This window comes from Pelobates fuscus, chromosome 3 (assembly GCF_036172605.1).
Source record: "Pelobates fuscus isolate aPelFus1 chromosome 3, aPelFus1.pri, whole genome shotgun sequence".
Classification (NCBI taxonomy): domain Eukaryota; kingdom Metazoa; phylum Chordata; class Amphibia; order Anura; family Pelobatidae; genus Pelobates; species Pelobates fuscus.
The window spans coordinates 189109488-189125895 of record NC_086319.1 but is presented as its reverse complement, the minus strand read 5'-3'; the positions used below and the strand labels follow the sequence as shown (position 1 = coordinate 189125895).

Below are 16408 nucleotides of genomic sequence, written 5' to 3'. Positions count from 1 at the left end.
GTATGTTGTCTTTTTTTGGCATGTTTCAGGCTATTATTTTGTAAGTGTTGGAAAATGTACATTTCTTTCCAAGCCAGTTTTGTCACCGGAGGTAACTTTGGGGTTAAACCATTCATCATTTAGATGACGTTGTTTTGGTGCCTTCAGTGTCCCTTTAAGAGAACATTCGTAGCTCTACAATAATATATGCACTTTGCATATAGACAGGGAGATGGTGTTGGGAGGTCGCATCTCCCTGTCTCTCTGCATTTGCTGTAACTATAACTTTAACGCCACCTTTTTAGTGAGAGATATCCTTAGAGCAGGGGTAGATAATCATTGACACTCTAGATGTTGTGGACTACAACTCACCTGATGTCTTGCCAGCATTATTGATATAAAGAACAACATGGGAGATGTAGTCCAAAACATCTGGAGTGCTGAAGGAATCTTCCCCACATACCGTGTCAGGAACCATCATAGCTCATTGTGAAGGAATGTCAGCCGTGTTCTAATGCATGCACAGACACACTATCACATCTAAAAGTTGGCAAACTGTGAATGGAGCTTACATCAAGCCGATATTAGCAACAGTGCAGCTGCTGTCAGCTTAGGCAGAAATTTTGTTTATCCTTTGCAATTAAAGAAATACTAAAGTGTTAGGTATAAAAATCTGTATTACTAACACTATAAAACTGGAAGGTTAAGGGCAATAGGGGCACTGTACTCAGACCACTTAAATGAGATAAAGTGGTCTTGGTGTCTATAGTGTACCTTTAAATAAATGTGACAGAAATGCTTGCTGCTAAGGTTTTTATGGGGCATAATTAGTTCACTTAAAAATATTGGAAGTATGCTAAGACCATTTTCTAGTAAGAGGTTAGCTCACTGCTGATACTGTAAATCCTGGGGAGTGCAGCAAATGCAGATACCTTAAATATTAATTAATTTATTGCTTGTTTTTAATAATGCATTATTAATATAAGGCATTAAATAATGAGTCACGTTAAGCTTGGAAAAACTTACAGGTTTTCTCAATTGATGTTCTGACATTGACACTACCTGCCAACAGGAAGAAAGCCTCATGATGCTTAAAAATACACATTAAGGCAATTAGATATAATGCTTATGGAACCAGGAATGCCTAGGTACTGTATTCCAATAATCTGTCAAACTATTTATATACAGTTTGACACTTACCTTGCTGTGTCTGGTGTCCTTCAGTTCAGGGTTGAGCTCATAGAGTGGAAGTTCATTCTTCCTCATTATCATGCGAACTCATACCAGGTTTTAATTATTCTTTTGTGGAATACTGTCAGCTGATACTATCATCCAATAAATACTGTCTCGAGACTCCTGGCACCATAACCACTACAGCACGAGAGTGCACAAAGTACGGTTGAAGTACAACAAACAAACCGAAAATAGATCTAACTCCCAAAGAGATGGAGTCAAATGTCTTGAAGCACTCTTCTATGGGCAATATGCCTTGAGTACAGTTTGCACCGTATGTGTTAGCTTAGTAATGCTCTCATGAAATGCTTGTTACCAACATTTCTCTGGTGGCCATTTTCTAGGGTCAATAACAAGAGGAGAGGGACCCAAATTCTGGGATATCCAGCAAGAGGTGTGGACAGTGGAACAGAACACAAATTTCAGGGATATTCATTATCTTCACCCATAATTCTGGATAAAATTATCCAAAATACATATTTTATCAAATGTCAGATCTATAAAAGTATATAGCCCATCAAAATCTTATTAAACCCTGCATGTTTTTGCTGTTGATGGGTGGAAGAAAGTTCAGTATAATGCAAAGGACTTCTGCTGAGGCATCTTTTTATGGGGTGTAATGAAAGTAATGATGTCCTTACTCCTCTGGCCATTATAATGCTGTCCATAGTATGGATCACACATTTTCTGTGTTTTAAAGAGCTACTCTTGAGTGCAGTGGTGTTCAGTATAAAATGCTCTGACCAACATGTATGGACCTGTTCAAAGTTTGCAGAATTCTTTGAAATGAAGTCTCTTACACAATTACATTTTTGGGTTAATATTTAAGTAATACATCAAGCACCATAACCACTACAATGTGCTGTAGTGGTTATGGGAATATACTATGTAAGTAGTCAAACTGTTTGGTAACATTTGACTTCTTTCCTGAGGTAAAAGCAGATCCCCCTCAGCCAATGAGCTAAGCCCTGCACTGCTGGGTTTAGCTCAAAGCTAAGAACTTACAGCGAAGAGGAGGCAGGTAGTGGCACCCCAGGGTACTTCATCTCGCTATAGTGTTTATGGTGCTTGGAGTACTCCTTTAAGCCCTTTGTAATAAAAAAAACTGTATCTTTCTATTAGAAAGTTATGGATAAATGGATGGATGGGCTTTTGGTACAGACGTGTAGCTTTGCCAGTATGTCCGCGACCTGAGGACACTGTTTCTTTTTTGACAGGGATAAACATTAATGGCAATAGCTCTGCAAGCTATTTTGCAGTTCAAAGATTATCAATGAATATATCAATTTGACTTTTACCAGTGTGTGTATATTCAAATCAATGGGGATCCATCAGAGGTGCACAGAGATCCAATTTGGGTCCCATGCAGAGATTAATAGGAACCATCACTTCTCTTGAAATTGCACCATTGAGTATAACAGTCAGCTTTTTTGTGATGCTATGTTTTCTTTCTAGACTATATTAAAGATTTACCATCTGACATAATCCAGATCACACTGGCACAGCCAGGGCACACATGGCATTGGAGTGATAAAAACAATCTAATTTTGTTTCTGTTTCTTCACATACTCTATTGAATGACAGAAAAAGGCAGAATTTACAGGGCTGGCTGAAAAGGTTAGCATAGAGGCACGCGGATAGCACTAAATAAAGCAGTAGAAATGTCAATATTACATTTTATTCTACCGCTTATAAATATTTGTACTATATATGAGAGAAGTGAACGGAGTATTACAATTTTAAAGAAGTGACCAGTTCCCATTTAATAATCAGTGCATGCTTCTGTTAATTTTATTTTGTTCATTACAACATTGATACATAGAAACATAGAATGTGACTGCATATAAGAACCATTCGGCCAATCTAGTCTTGTTTTGTGTGTCTTTTCTAGATTTCTGTGTTATTTATATAAGTACTAAATAATTTGTGGTGAGATCAAATGTGATAAAACTCCCCATGGTTAGCACAAATTCAAAATTTACTATATAAATCATCTGTATATCTCAAGTAGGACCTGGGGAAAAGTCTGCCTTGGGCGCTGTAATTTCAAGATGTTATGTTACCGCAATTCTTCCCAGATTGACATGCAAAGGAGTATCGATACGCATCATATTTCAGACATCATTCTGCATTTCTGCAGGCATTCTTGGGAAATAAGAACTGTTTGTTCCAAATGGACCAGTTTCCTGGAATTACCTTTCCCAAAGGAGAACTCAGATATGTAGACGATGCACAACCATAAATTCTGATTTTGCCTAAATCGTCGTGGAGTTTTATTGTTTGGTCTCACCACCACATAGTTGATACTTAGCTATATGCTGTCCGAAGGACTTAAATTCCTAAACCAAAGCCAGCATCACGCTGACAACACCCATGGTTGGTTTCTGGTCATTGGCCATTTTGGATCACAGCCCATGCTATGGTATAAATAGTTGCATTTGAATCAATACCTAATTTTTAAGGGTATCTACAGACATGCAGGGTGTCTGAAAACACAATGCCTGTCTTTGTTTATTTAAATGTCAAAATGGGAATTCAAGTATAAATAAATTTTATAATTTCTATTTATAATATATATATATATATTTTTTTTTTTTAGAAACTACTGTTATGCATCATATTTATATCTCAACAAAGACTTTGGGAAAAGTCCACTTTGGGCATAGTAATGAAATCATGTTCCACGACTCTCCTAGAATTCCCAGCTTGACATTCAAATAAACAAAGACAGGCATTGTGCTTTCAGACACTCTGTATTTCTGTAGACACCCTTAACAATTATGTATTGTTTTAAATGCAGCTATTTATACCACAGCAACGGCTGTGATCCAAAATGGCCAATGACCAGATACCAACCATGGGTGTTGTCAGCGTGGTGCTGGCTTTGGGTTAGGAATTAAAGTCTTTCTGTCAGCATAGAGCTAATTATTAAATATGCTGTGGTGAAACCAAACAATAAAACTCCACAAAGATTTGGATCAAAACCTACAAACAGTTCTTATTTCCCAAGAATGCCTGGAGAAATGCAGGATGATGTCTGAAATATGATGCTTATCAATGCTCCATTGCTTGTCCATATATATGTGTTTATGTGATCCATAAGGAAATTGATTATAATAAAAGTATTATAATAAAAGTTGACAATGGTTGTGCTGTGCCAAAACAGACTGGTGGTTAAGCCTGTAAGAAAGAGGGTAAAAATTATAAATGCAAAATGTTTCTATATTTACATATATGAACAATTACAGATTCATGGTCTTAAAAGCATGACTAATTTCTAGCTCTGGCTGAGGTATGTACCTACAGTAGGCAGAGGACTTCCAACAGCCCATCTTCTTTATGATGTGTGTGGGAATGTTGTGACTTGATGCCTATGCAAAAAGAGTGTCCCAAGAAAGATGGAGGGTTGCAGTCTAACCTGACTGTAACGGATCGACGGGCACCCCGACTGAGTACCTCCATAGATGCTCCTAGTGCTTCCCGAGGGCTACAAGCACTCCACCAGACACCATAAGCACCGCAGACCCCACAAACCGCCGCAGCTTGGTTGGGGTCTCGCCGTCTCCTGCCCACCCTGGACCTACGACAAGGTTTCAGGGGGTAAACCTCTCCTCCAAGATAGTGAAGCAGGAACAAGCTCTTACAAGAGCTTAGTAGTGATTACAGCCAGGGCCGGACTGGGAATTAAAAGCAGCCCTGGAAAAAAATTATTTACCAGCCCCATAATGCGTCGCGCCAGCATAGTGTGCAGATACAGAGTTAGAAAAGATAACTTAAAATTAAAATTATTACTCCAACGTGAAAAAAAGCACATATATGCTTAAAAAAAAAGAGTGCAGATTTATTTTAAGCAGACGTGCCTTTGCATATAACCAATGTTTCAGTCCAACTACCATGACATATTAAGGAAAGCTTGGTAATGGGACTGAAATGGTGAATGTATGTAGGGCACAACTGTAAAAAATGATGTTATCTTGTTTATTTTGAGGTCCTGTGGGTGCACTCTTCACTTTAAATATGTTATTGTGCTGGATTATGCACCTAGCAACAAGACTGGGCCAATATCTGCTTATTACATATTGTACATATCAATTACATTTCTTAGTGTATTATTCAAATATAAATGTACATTAATATATGTGTAAATATATTAGGCATAATTATATATATATATATATATATATATATATATATATATATATATATATATATATATATATATATATATATAATATAAATCAGTGGCGGATCCAGAGCCTGATCTCAGGAGGGGCACCTATAGATTATTTAAAGAAATAATCCATGCACAATAACCACTACTGCTCTGTGTAGTGGGTATGGTGCCAGGAGTGCCGGGACCCGCTCCCAGAGTAAGTAGTCAAACCGTTTAAGTACAGTTTGACAACTTACCTGGGGTCTGCTGGGATATGGGGCTGTAGTAGGGTATAGGAGCAGTGGTGCAATGTGTGAGGGGTGCAATGTGTGTGAAAGGTTCAGTGTGTAGGGTGCGTGGGGCAATGTGTGTATGGGTGGCTGTGTGTGTAGGGGAATGTGTGTGTGTGTATGGGGGGGCAGTGTGTGAATGTGTATGGTGTGTGTGGGCAGTGTTTGTATGGGGCTAGAGTTCACTCTCACCACTTGGACCACCAGGAATCCCTGGTGGTCGCAGTGGTGAGAGTGAACTCTAGCCCATAGCTCCAGGGCTAGAGTTTCCCTGTGGCACTCCCCCTCCCCCCGTCTCTCTCTATTTACGCCTCTTTCTCCCCTTGTGTCTCACTCTCCCCCCTCTGTCTCTATCTCCCTCCTTTCCCTGTGGCACTCTCCCAACCCCTCTGTCTCTCTCTATTCACCCCTCTTTCTCCCCTTGTGTATCACTCTCCCCCCTCTGTCTCTTTATCCCCCCTTTCCCTGTGGCACTCTCCCTCCCCCTCTGTCTCTCTCTATTCTCCCCTCTTTCTCCCCTTGTGTCTCACTCTCCCCCCTCTGTCTCTTTATCCCTCCTTTCCCTGTGGCACTCTCCCTCCCCCTCTGTCTCTCTCTATTCGCCCCTCTCTCCCCCCTTGTGTCTCACTCTCCCCCCTCTCCCTGTGGCACTCTTCCCCGCTCTGTCTCTCTCTCTCTTTTCACCCCCCCACTGTCTCTCTCTCTCTCTATTCACCCCCCCACTGTCTCTCTCTCTCTCTATTCACCCCCCTCTGTCTCTCTCTCTATTCACCCCCTCTGTCTCTCTCTATTCACCCCCCTCTGTCACTCTCTCTATTCACCCCCCTCTGTCTCTCTCTCTCTATTCACCCCCCTCTGTCTCTCTCTCTCTATTCACCCCCTCTGTCTCTCTCTTTCTATTCACCCCCCTCTGTCTCTCTCTCTCTCTTCACCCCCCCTCAGTCTCTCTTCACCCCCCTCTGTCTCTCTCTCTTTTCACCCCCCTTCTGTCTCTCTCTCTTTTCACCCCCCTCTGTCTCTCTTTTCACCCCCCCATTGTCTCTCTTTTCACCCCCCCCATTGTCTCTCTTTTCACCCCCCCCCCTCTGTCTCTCTTTTCACCCCCCCTGTCTCTCTTTTCACCCCCCTCTGTCTCTCTTTTCACCCCCCCTCTGTCTCTCTTTTCACCCCCCCCCCTCTGTCTCTCTTTTCACCCCCCCACTTCCATCCCCCCACCCACCTGAGAGGAGTCAGGGGGCCGGCCGCATTGCACGCTGCAGCCTCGCCGGTCCGGCAGCACTGTTAATGCTGAGGGCTGAAGGGGGAGGGAGCATATCTCTACCATGCTCCCTCGCGGTTCCCACAATCCCCAGCACGGATGCTGCTGGGGATTGTGGGAACCGCGAGGGAGCATGGTAGAGAGACATGCTCCTCCCTCAGCCCTCAGCATTAGGTGTGCCGCCGGACCGGCGAGGCTGCAGCGTGCAATGCGGCCGCCTGCCGGCCGGCCCCTCAAAGTGTGTGCCACCGGACCGGCCACCCGGTGGCACATATATTGCCAGAGCAGCCCCCAGGTGCCGCGGCCCACCGGGAAATTTCCCGGTATCCCGGTGGGCCAGTCCGGCCCTGATTACAGCAAGGGAATATGCAGAGCATAGCGATCCCTTGTAGCAGATTCCCCCAATAAGAAACGACACTTCAAATTGAGGGTGAAGAAGAACTGACTGTGCTGGCACACCCAGCCTGGTTTTTATTACGGTCTTGCACATACAGGACCGCCCACAGGGAGGTATAAAATAACCAATAAAATAACAGTTACAACCCACAGTAAAGTCCTTCCCTCTGCCTGTGATACAATTATCTTACACAATGGGAAATTTAATTATCACAGGCAGAGAAATACAGTTTTTACAAATGTACTATAACGTTAAAACTATACATCACATTCACATAAATTACATATTCACAATCAATCCATTCAGGGGAACAACATATTAAAAAATGGCACGAATCAGACCAGGGGTTCAAAAGTTAGCAAAAGTATTAATAAAACCCACTGCCAGCATGGCTTTCCGGCCCAAACCAGTTTCACAAGAGTCCTCTATCCTGGAGACAATGGAGAGGTAATCCAATTATATCCAGGGATAAAGGCAGACTCCATTGAGCACATGTTAGCAAAAGACACAAAAAGACACAAAAATACATAACTCCTATCATACTGAACAGAACCCCCACATCTGAGCGCTCAATATATCCGAACAGCGCTCAGATGCCACAAACACAGTCAAATCGCCATGGAGTTTAAGTTTAGCATGGGCTGATGAGAGGGCCATAGTCTGAAAGGGACATACACAGTCCAATAGAATTCCATATGCTGCTTAAAGGGCCAGAGGCAGTATAATAAAATACAATATGCCCAAATGTTGCACTTGAAGGGCCAAATCTCCCAGGGACCATAATCACAGGGCAGGAGGCGGGCAAGCAGCCCCCTCCAAAAGTTCATGGCAAACTCTGTTAAAGGGGTGAGTTTGCTACACTGACTAACAGGATCCTAATGTAGAGGATACATTTTGGATTTGTTAGAGGGTTCCCATGTTATAGCAGCAAATGAGAATTGGGGGCTTTATCTGAGAATGACTCTGTGAATTCATCTAGTATTTTTACCAGATTAGATCCTGGAAGTGGCAGGCAGCCGGATTTTCAGAAAAATACCTGACTGCCTGAGCTTTCCATAAATGACCCAAACACGTGCCACCACCACAAGGGGAAAAACTTAAAACAGAGCAGTGGAACTATTGATATTTTGCAATTCAATTCAGCAGTTTCAGGGTCCAACGAGTTGGAACCATTTGTTACCGTATATGGCTGCATAGCCTAAGAGCCTGCGGCGTCTGTCCAGACAACTGGAAAATTGTCAGAAATAGTGGGAATAAACATGGACCTACCAATCCAAGTGGTAAGAAAAAGTTGCCACATAGTAATATCTGTCCTAGCCTGTCATTCGAGTGTGACCCTGCTGTCTTAGTCAGAAATAAATTAATGTTCTCAGGGAATAATTCTCTTGGCGCAATTTAGAGACTCTAGCAGTGACTGTAGTTCTTTACTTGAGCATGAACCTTACTTTAAACAAGTTCCCATATATTCTAGGATTCTGCAAACCATATCTTCTGGAAGACTGGCTTCCATTGTATTGGAATGTAGATGAATACCTAGAAAAGTAATATTGTTACAGGGACCCTGTTTACTCATGGAGAACACGGTTCATTAAACAGATTAACCATATCATTTAAACTGACAGGAGTGGTATTATGTTTCTCTACTGTTAAGTTGTCTAAGTAGTAAATAACTATTGGGCATCTGCAGTTGTTAGGAAGGAGCCAGGACAGTGTTTCGGCAAAAATGTCCAAATGAGATTTGGACTGCTTTTTGCCACAAATGTAAACCTGGTAGCAAAAATATACTGATTCTTCCACTTAACCACATGCAGATGCCTCAGGGAAGGGTGCATGTGTATGGTAGTAGTGTGTGTATGTATGTATTTGGTAGTAGTTTAAAAGAGCTGGGTATGTTGGTTTTACTTAACCAGGCGCCGTGACCTGTGTCGTAGATGGCTTTAATTGTGTCATCCACTTTTGTGTATTGTAATGAGAAGTCCTCTGAAAGTATGAGGGAATTTAAACTAGGTGTTGTGGAAGAGTGAGGAGCTGATAAATTATTAGTCTCTTTTTTTTTTTTTTATTGAATTTACTAGTGGTAACGCCAAGAGGGCTAGTCCTCCAATTGGAAAAAGATGGTTCTTGAAATGGGCATATCTCTAGTTTCTTGTTTAGAAGCAGGTTAACTAATTGGCACTTGTTGGTTTGCAGACTGGAGATTGGCACACTCAATAGTACTTGTAGGGAGAAATACTAAACCTGTGTGGAACCCAAATGAAAACCCTGAAATCAAAAATTCCACCAAATAAGGCAAATGATGGTTTGCCAAGCAAAGACTCAGTCTGTCAATATTCACTGAAGATAGTTACTGTTTTGGGAACAAACGATTAGGACACATATTTTTTGCATGGACCCTGAAACACAAGGACCCACGTCCCCCTGCATTGAAGTTGTTGAACACTTGTGCTTTTCCCAGGAAGACAAAGGGTATTTATCCTTCAACTCTTCTTGGACATGTCTAAATGTTGGAGCTGTCGGAGCCTGACTAGTAGAGGGAAGGCTGGCTTTATTGAGGTAAAGATTAGTGTAATGTGTAGTGGAAATACATATTGCACACACTGGTTCCTCTAGCCCCGCAAAATGCCTCAAAAAAATTCAGTATCAAGTTGACCCCAATTGGTTTTAATGTTTAACTGGGCCATCGCAGCTGGTGCTCTAGCTGAAAAAAAATGTATGGTAGTCCCAAAAAATGAATATTTGTGCCATAGGTCTACCAGATTCTATGAGAGACACTAAATGAACATCTTTCCCTTCTAAGATGTCTATCCGTATGGCTAGTGGGACTAGGTAAGCGAGAGTGACAAGATGACTTAAAGGGACTAATGTTATGCAGATGATGTATAACCCCGGTAATTATTGCCTGAAGGGGGAGCAGATGGTAGATGAACTGGAGCTGATGATGGGTCTGCTAGGTTGGCGGACTCCAAAGTCTCAAGTCTATTGTTTATTGTGTCTATGGATACTGCTACTGAAGAAATCATGACATGTAGCTCTGTCAGTTCTGTTGGACAGATCATTCCTAACTGGACTCTGGCCTTGGCCAGATTTCATCAGATCTCATCCCTTGTTGGGATCTCATCAGCTGGAATAATTCTGCTTTTTTTTGCCATGGCTGTGTATGCAAAGTTTCTGTGTTTTAACTCTGCTGTATTTCTACACATCAGACATGTAGTGAGTAGTGATTACTCTGTCATTCTATAGAAAATAGTGTAAACTGGTTGGCTAATTAGTACCAAGTGACAAAATGACATTACTAGTATGTGACAAGTGAGACCCTACTAGTTGTCAAGCAGCTAGAGAAGCTCTATCTATGAGTATGAACCAAGGGGCGTTGAGGTCACAAATGTTGTGGCGGGGTGTTGGCCTCTCAGTTATAATAATCAGATTTCAAGACAGATTGAGTGTGATTGTTGGGGCTCTGATTATACTAATTGGAATATCTAAATGAATACATATAATATCATTTCAAGTATATCTAGGAATTCTACTAGACCTGTAACCGCTGTAATTTAATACAGAGTCAATACATACCTTCCTGTGCTTTCTCCTTAATCCCTATGTATATTTAGACAAATGGAGGTCATTTAGTTGCTCCAATGGCCATTGGAGGGAATGCCCGCCTGCCAACGTCAAGGCAGACCCCAAGGCAGATGTTGGCAGGCGGGCATTCCCTCCAATGGCCATTGGAGCAACTAAATGACCTCCATTTGTCTAAATATACATAGGGATTAAGGAGAAAGCGCAGGTAACATTTTCTTTTCTTTGGTTTTTACTATATATTGGGGCTGTTGTGTATTGTAGTCGTTGCTGCTGGCCCAGCAGTGATGGGACTAAGCACAGGACTTCTCTTTTTGTATTTGTACATACCTTCCTGTGTTTATGCAAAGAATGGGAAGATGCACCTAATATTTTAGGATAAATTTAAAGTTAACTAAAGTATAGAAAATTATTGGGAGAGCAGAAATAATAATAAATTGGTTTGGATTAATTGAATAGAAATGAAAAATAGATACCAACCTACCGATAAGACTTGATAAGACAGATAATTGACAAATATAAGGTAGAATGAATTATAAAGTTGTATAGCCCTAATAGGGCCGACAAAATTGTAGACTATAATACATTTAACCATATCGACCACTTGTGGCCTTAATTAAAGGGACACTATAGTCACCAGAACAACTACAGCTTATTGACTTTGTTCTAGTTTGTAGAATCATTACCTTCAGGTTTTTTGCTGTAAACACTGTCTTTTCAGAGAAAATGCAGTGTTTACATTACAACCTAGTGATAACTTCACTGGCCACTCCTCAGATAGCTGTTAGAGATCCTTCCTGGGTCATGGCTGCCTAAAAGCATCCACACATTCAGTATCTCCATCCTGTGCATGCAGACACTGAACTTTCCTCCTAGAGATTCATTGATTCAATTTATCTCTATGAGGAGATGCTGATTGGCCAAGGCTGTGTTTGAATTATGCTGGCTCTGCCCCTGATCTTCCGCCTTGTTAGTCTCAGCCAATCCTATGGTGAAGCATTGTGATTGGATCAGGCTACCACTTCTGATGATGTCAGCCGACTGCTTGTTTTTCTGAGTCTAACAGCATGCAGAGTTACAGCTTCAGGCTTGAATACAGTAAGATTTTTACTATATTTATGGAGGCATGAGGGGCCCAGGGGTGCTAAATGGTTGTTTTAACACTATAGGGTCAGGAATACATGTTTGTGTTCCTGACCCTATAGTGATCCTTTAACTAGAAGGCAGACATAATATGTGATACTTGACAAAGACCTTTTGTGGTCGAAACTTTGCTGTTGTGGTTCTCAATAAAGTGCCTGTCTTGAACCAAGGAGTGCCTGGACCCCTATTATTTTAATATGTGATACTAACCACCAGCAAGGCATATGAATTAGTGTGAACATAATCAGGCCAAATGTTGTCCAGCAAAATCTTAGATATAAAAGTAGCCTAAAAAAGAACTAGAGTTATTTTGAAATCACATGTTTAACAGAGAGGCTGAACAATTTTACAGATTAGCTGAAAGAGGGCTGAATGACTGCTACAGAGCTGTCGGATAAGGGCTAATATTAACAATGTGGTCGGACAAGGGACGAATGCTTAATACAGATTGGCCAAACGAGAGTTGAGTGCCTGCTGCAGAGCAGCTGAATTAGGCTCAAAATTTAGAGTGTCAAATACAGCTGGTCTCCGATAGAGCTGAATGGGATCATTGGTCGAAAGAGTGTTTGTCTGAACGTGAGGAACGGGCTAGACTAATGTGCTGGGCCTAACGTCGAGAACTTGGCCAGACCATCGAGTGACGGCATTATAGAAGGTGCTGATTTTCTGATTAGAACCTGAGGGTTCAGTTGAGGGTCCACTGCAAAATCGGTTTTAATTGAAGAGGTTGTGCATAGTTGTCAATTTCAGATTGCTGCAGACAGAGCAGGCATTCCAAAGTGCAACACTGATAGATGAGGAGACATTACAGGGTACTGGAATGAGGTTTATTTGGTTTCTGGTAGGCTTAGTGTGAGCAGAGGAGGTAAAGTGCCCTGGGTTGGGAGAAGCATCACCAACTGTTAGAAGAAGGAGGAGAAACAATGACAGGAGATGAGAGTGGGTTTTATATGTATGAGTCTAGGATGAGATTGTTTGGCAGTAGTAGAGAAAGAGTGCAGGGCATGAGATGAGTGAAGGGGGGAGTGTAGCAGATAGGGGGAAATATGGAGGCTGAGGGAAGTAGGGATAAGGAGTGATCATAAGGGTGGGGTAGGTAAAATTGTAATCATAAGGGTGGGGGAGGTAAAAGAAGAGGAGGAGAAGAGAGACAATTGCTCAGATAAGTGGACTTGGAGATGGGGGAGTAGGACAAGAGTAGTGAGGAGAGGAGATGCAGTGGTGTGCAATGTTTGAGGAAAAAAAGGATATAGAATTAATTTGGATATATGCAAACAGACTTGTACTCGCACATTTATATTTGCACACAAATTCATATTTACACACAGAGACCTGTCCACCCTGCCTCCTTTTTTTACCTTGAGGAGAGCTGGAGTGGAACATCATCCCTGAAGTCCTGGGAAATGTCTTCAGTGACTGCCCACCTCCCAGCAGTTCGGTACTGATGCAGGGCTGGAGGTGGCATCACGGCTCCAGCATCAGTGCATGAGGGAGCTTGCTATTCAGTGCAGGTAGATCCCAATAACTCCCTCATGGCACAGCATTAAATTCCCATTCAACAGCTGATACATGCCACGGTACCCCCCTGCTTTTGGGGGAGGAAGGGGGTACTCTGTTTTCCCCAGCAAACAAATGGGAATCCAAGTACCAGTTTATAATTCAAAATGGATACCAGTTTATTTCTTAAAAAAATGTAAGCAAATTTGCACAGTAATTTTTTTTTTATAGCGCCTCAAAAGGAGTCACCAACTACTGCGTATCTGCGACACTCTCCTAATCCATTGCAAAAGTAAATCAGGTCCTATGACAGTTAAGAGAGAAAAAAGCAATTTATACCGACGGATCTCTGCTTGCTTTAATTGGGGCATAATTTCTAGTGACATCAGACGGATGGCTTTTGATTACTGAAGCTCAAGAGGGACAAATTTCATTATCAGTGAACAATAGGCCTCTGTTTTGGAGAAACAGTGATACAATAGAGTCTCTGCAATCTCCTCAACAGAAATAGATAATGTTTCAAATGTGTCCAAGATTTAGTATTATATACAGGTTCAGAGTGATTGAGGCTTCTAATAAATTATCTGTTATTCTAATTAGTTTACAGTAGAAAAAAAATTCTCCATGTTCAAAAATGGAAAAGAGGAATAATTTAAAGTCGGAGTCTCTTGCAGTTTAAACTTTAAGAGATTATTTTAATAAAGAGTAGATACTTGATTTAGGTACTCGAGTCTTAGCTATATAATGCAGTTTGTTCTATATGAATTGTTTCTGCTTCAGACAAATTTAACATTGATTCCTTTATTCATTGGTTGCTCAGCATGTCCAAAGTTGCATAGTGGCATACACATAGTTGCATAGTGGAGTGGACATAGTTGCCACAACCTCTGACAAGAGGAGGGCCTGTATTATAAACAACCCTTACTTATTAAAAAAAATGAATTGATATACTCAGCAAAGTAATAATAGCAACACTAGTAGTTTATTAGCTTATTAAACTCTCACGACTGCATTTTGTTTTATCTTGAACACAGCAGTTGGGTGTATAATAGGCAAATACCCCTGTGCAGCTACTTTTAATTGTTGTGTACAGCAATTTCACTAAATTATTATGAATGAAACTGTTGGCAAGTGCAGAACTTCATTTTTCATAACATGATGCACACTAAGGGTTTACAGGATATTGATATGAGAGCTAACTACCAAAGCTAAAAAAAAACAAAGGACATTTGAATGCATTATGTGTAAAATACATAGTTCACATTATATAAGGAACACAATTTAATCCATAATATAGATGTATATTATATTATAGATGTATATATATATTAATAGTGTAGATTAGATTAGCCGTATTAGTCTAGTAGACAAGATGCCAAAATACCAGAGTATTGCAGTATGCAATAATACCTCTTTTATTGGACTTACATAATATTTAAAAGACAAGCTTTCAAGAGTTTCCCTCTCTTTCTCAGGTCTGAAGCAATACTCTATCAGATTGATCAGTATTGCTTCAGACCTGAGGAAGAGAGGAAAACTATCGAAAGAGGGTATGGGACACAGGGAGAGGAGGGGGGAAAATGGAGGGTAGTATGGGACAACTGGAGGGGGAGAGGTGAGCGAGGGAGAAATGGTACACAGGGAGGGGAGGCGGGAGAGAGGGAACAATGGGACACAGGGAGGGGAGGGGGGAGAGAACGAACAATGTCCCAGGGGGAAGGGAAGAGAAAGAACAATGGGACACAGGCAGGGGAGGGGGGAGAAAGGGAACAATTGGATACAGGGAGGGGATGGGGAAGAGAGGGAACAATGGGACACATGGAGGGAAAGAGGTAGGGCATGGGACACACAGAGGGGAGGGAGAAAAATGGAGGAGATGGGACACAGCGATGGGAGGGGGAGTGATGGAGGGTATGGGACACAGGAAGAGAAGGGGGAGAGAGGGAGGAATGGGACACAGGGACAGGAGAGTGGAGAGATGGAACAATGGGACACATGAAGGGGAGAGAGGGAGGGTATGGGACTCAGGGAGGGGAGAGGAGGGGGGAGAGATGAAGGTTATGGGACAGAGGAAGGGGAGGGGGAGAAGAAGGGGGTAGAGAGGGAAAAAATGGGACACCTGGAGGGGAGGGGGAGAGAAGGAACAATGGGACACATGGAGGGGAGGGGGAGATAGGGAGGGCATGGGACACATGGAAGGGAGGGGAGGAGGGAGAAAGGGTATGGGATACATGAAAGGGAGAGGGAGAGAGGGCATAGTGGGACACATAGAGGGGAGGGGGAAAGAGGGAGGGTATGGGACACAGGGAGAGGTGAAGGAGAAATGGGACAAATGGAGGGGCTGGGAGTGAGGAAGGTATGAGAAACATGGAGGGGCTACGGCGAGAGGGAATGTGACACATGAAGGGGCTGGATGAGGAGGAGCATATGGGACACATGGGAGGCTGAGGGTGGAGCGGGAATGGGACACATGGAGGGGGGGGGGGGCCCAGGGCAGTTTTTGCACCGGGACCCAGTGGATTCTAGTTACATCTCTGACTTCACTATAAGCAGCGTCATTAGCACGTGATTAACAACAGTTTCATGTTGTCTAATGTCAATTCTGTACATATTCTTTACACAAAGGGTCATTCATTGGCTGAGAGTGCCAAGTTGACACTCTCAGCCAATGAATGACCAACAGAGAGCTGTGTATATTCTGTGCATAGAGTGTCTTTCATTGGCTGAAAATGTCTAGCTAATGCTTTTAGCCAATAAATGACCAGGAATATGAGCATTCCAGAAGGCTCAGCGCCCAGTGAACTCACAAGAGAGCAAACCATTGCAAACCAATATACCCTATTACCATGGAATGGGACCAGAGTGCTCCTAGCACCATAACC

General features: G+C 42.2%; 1 protein-coding gene across 4 annotated transcripts in view; it reads left to right on the top strand.

Moving 5' to 3' along the window:
- Positions 1-16408, top strand: part of SGCD (sarcoglycan delta) — a 684711-nt gene that overhangs the window by 37220 nt on the left and 631083 nt on the right. The gene's annotated exons all lie outside the window — the stretch shown is intronic.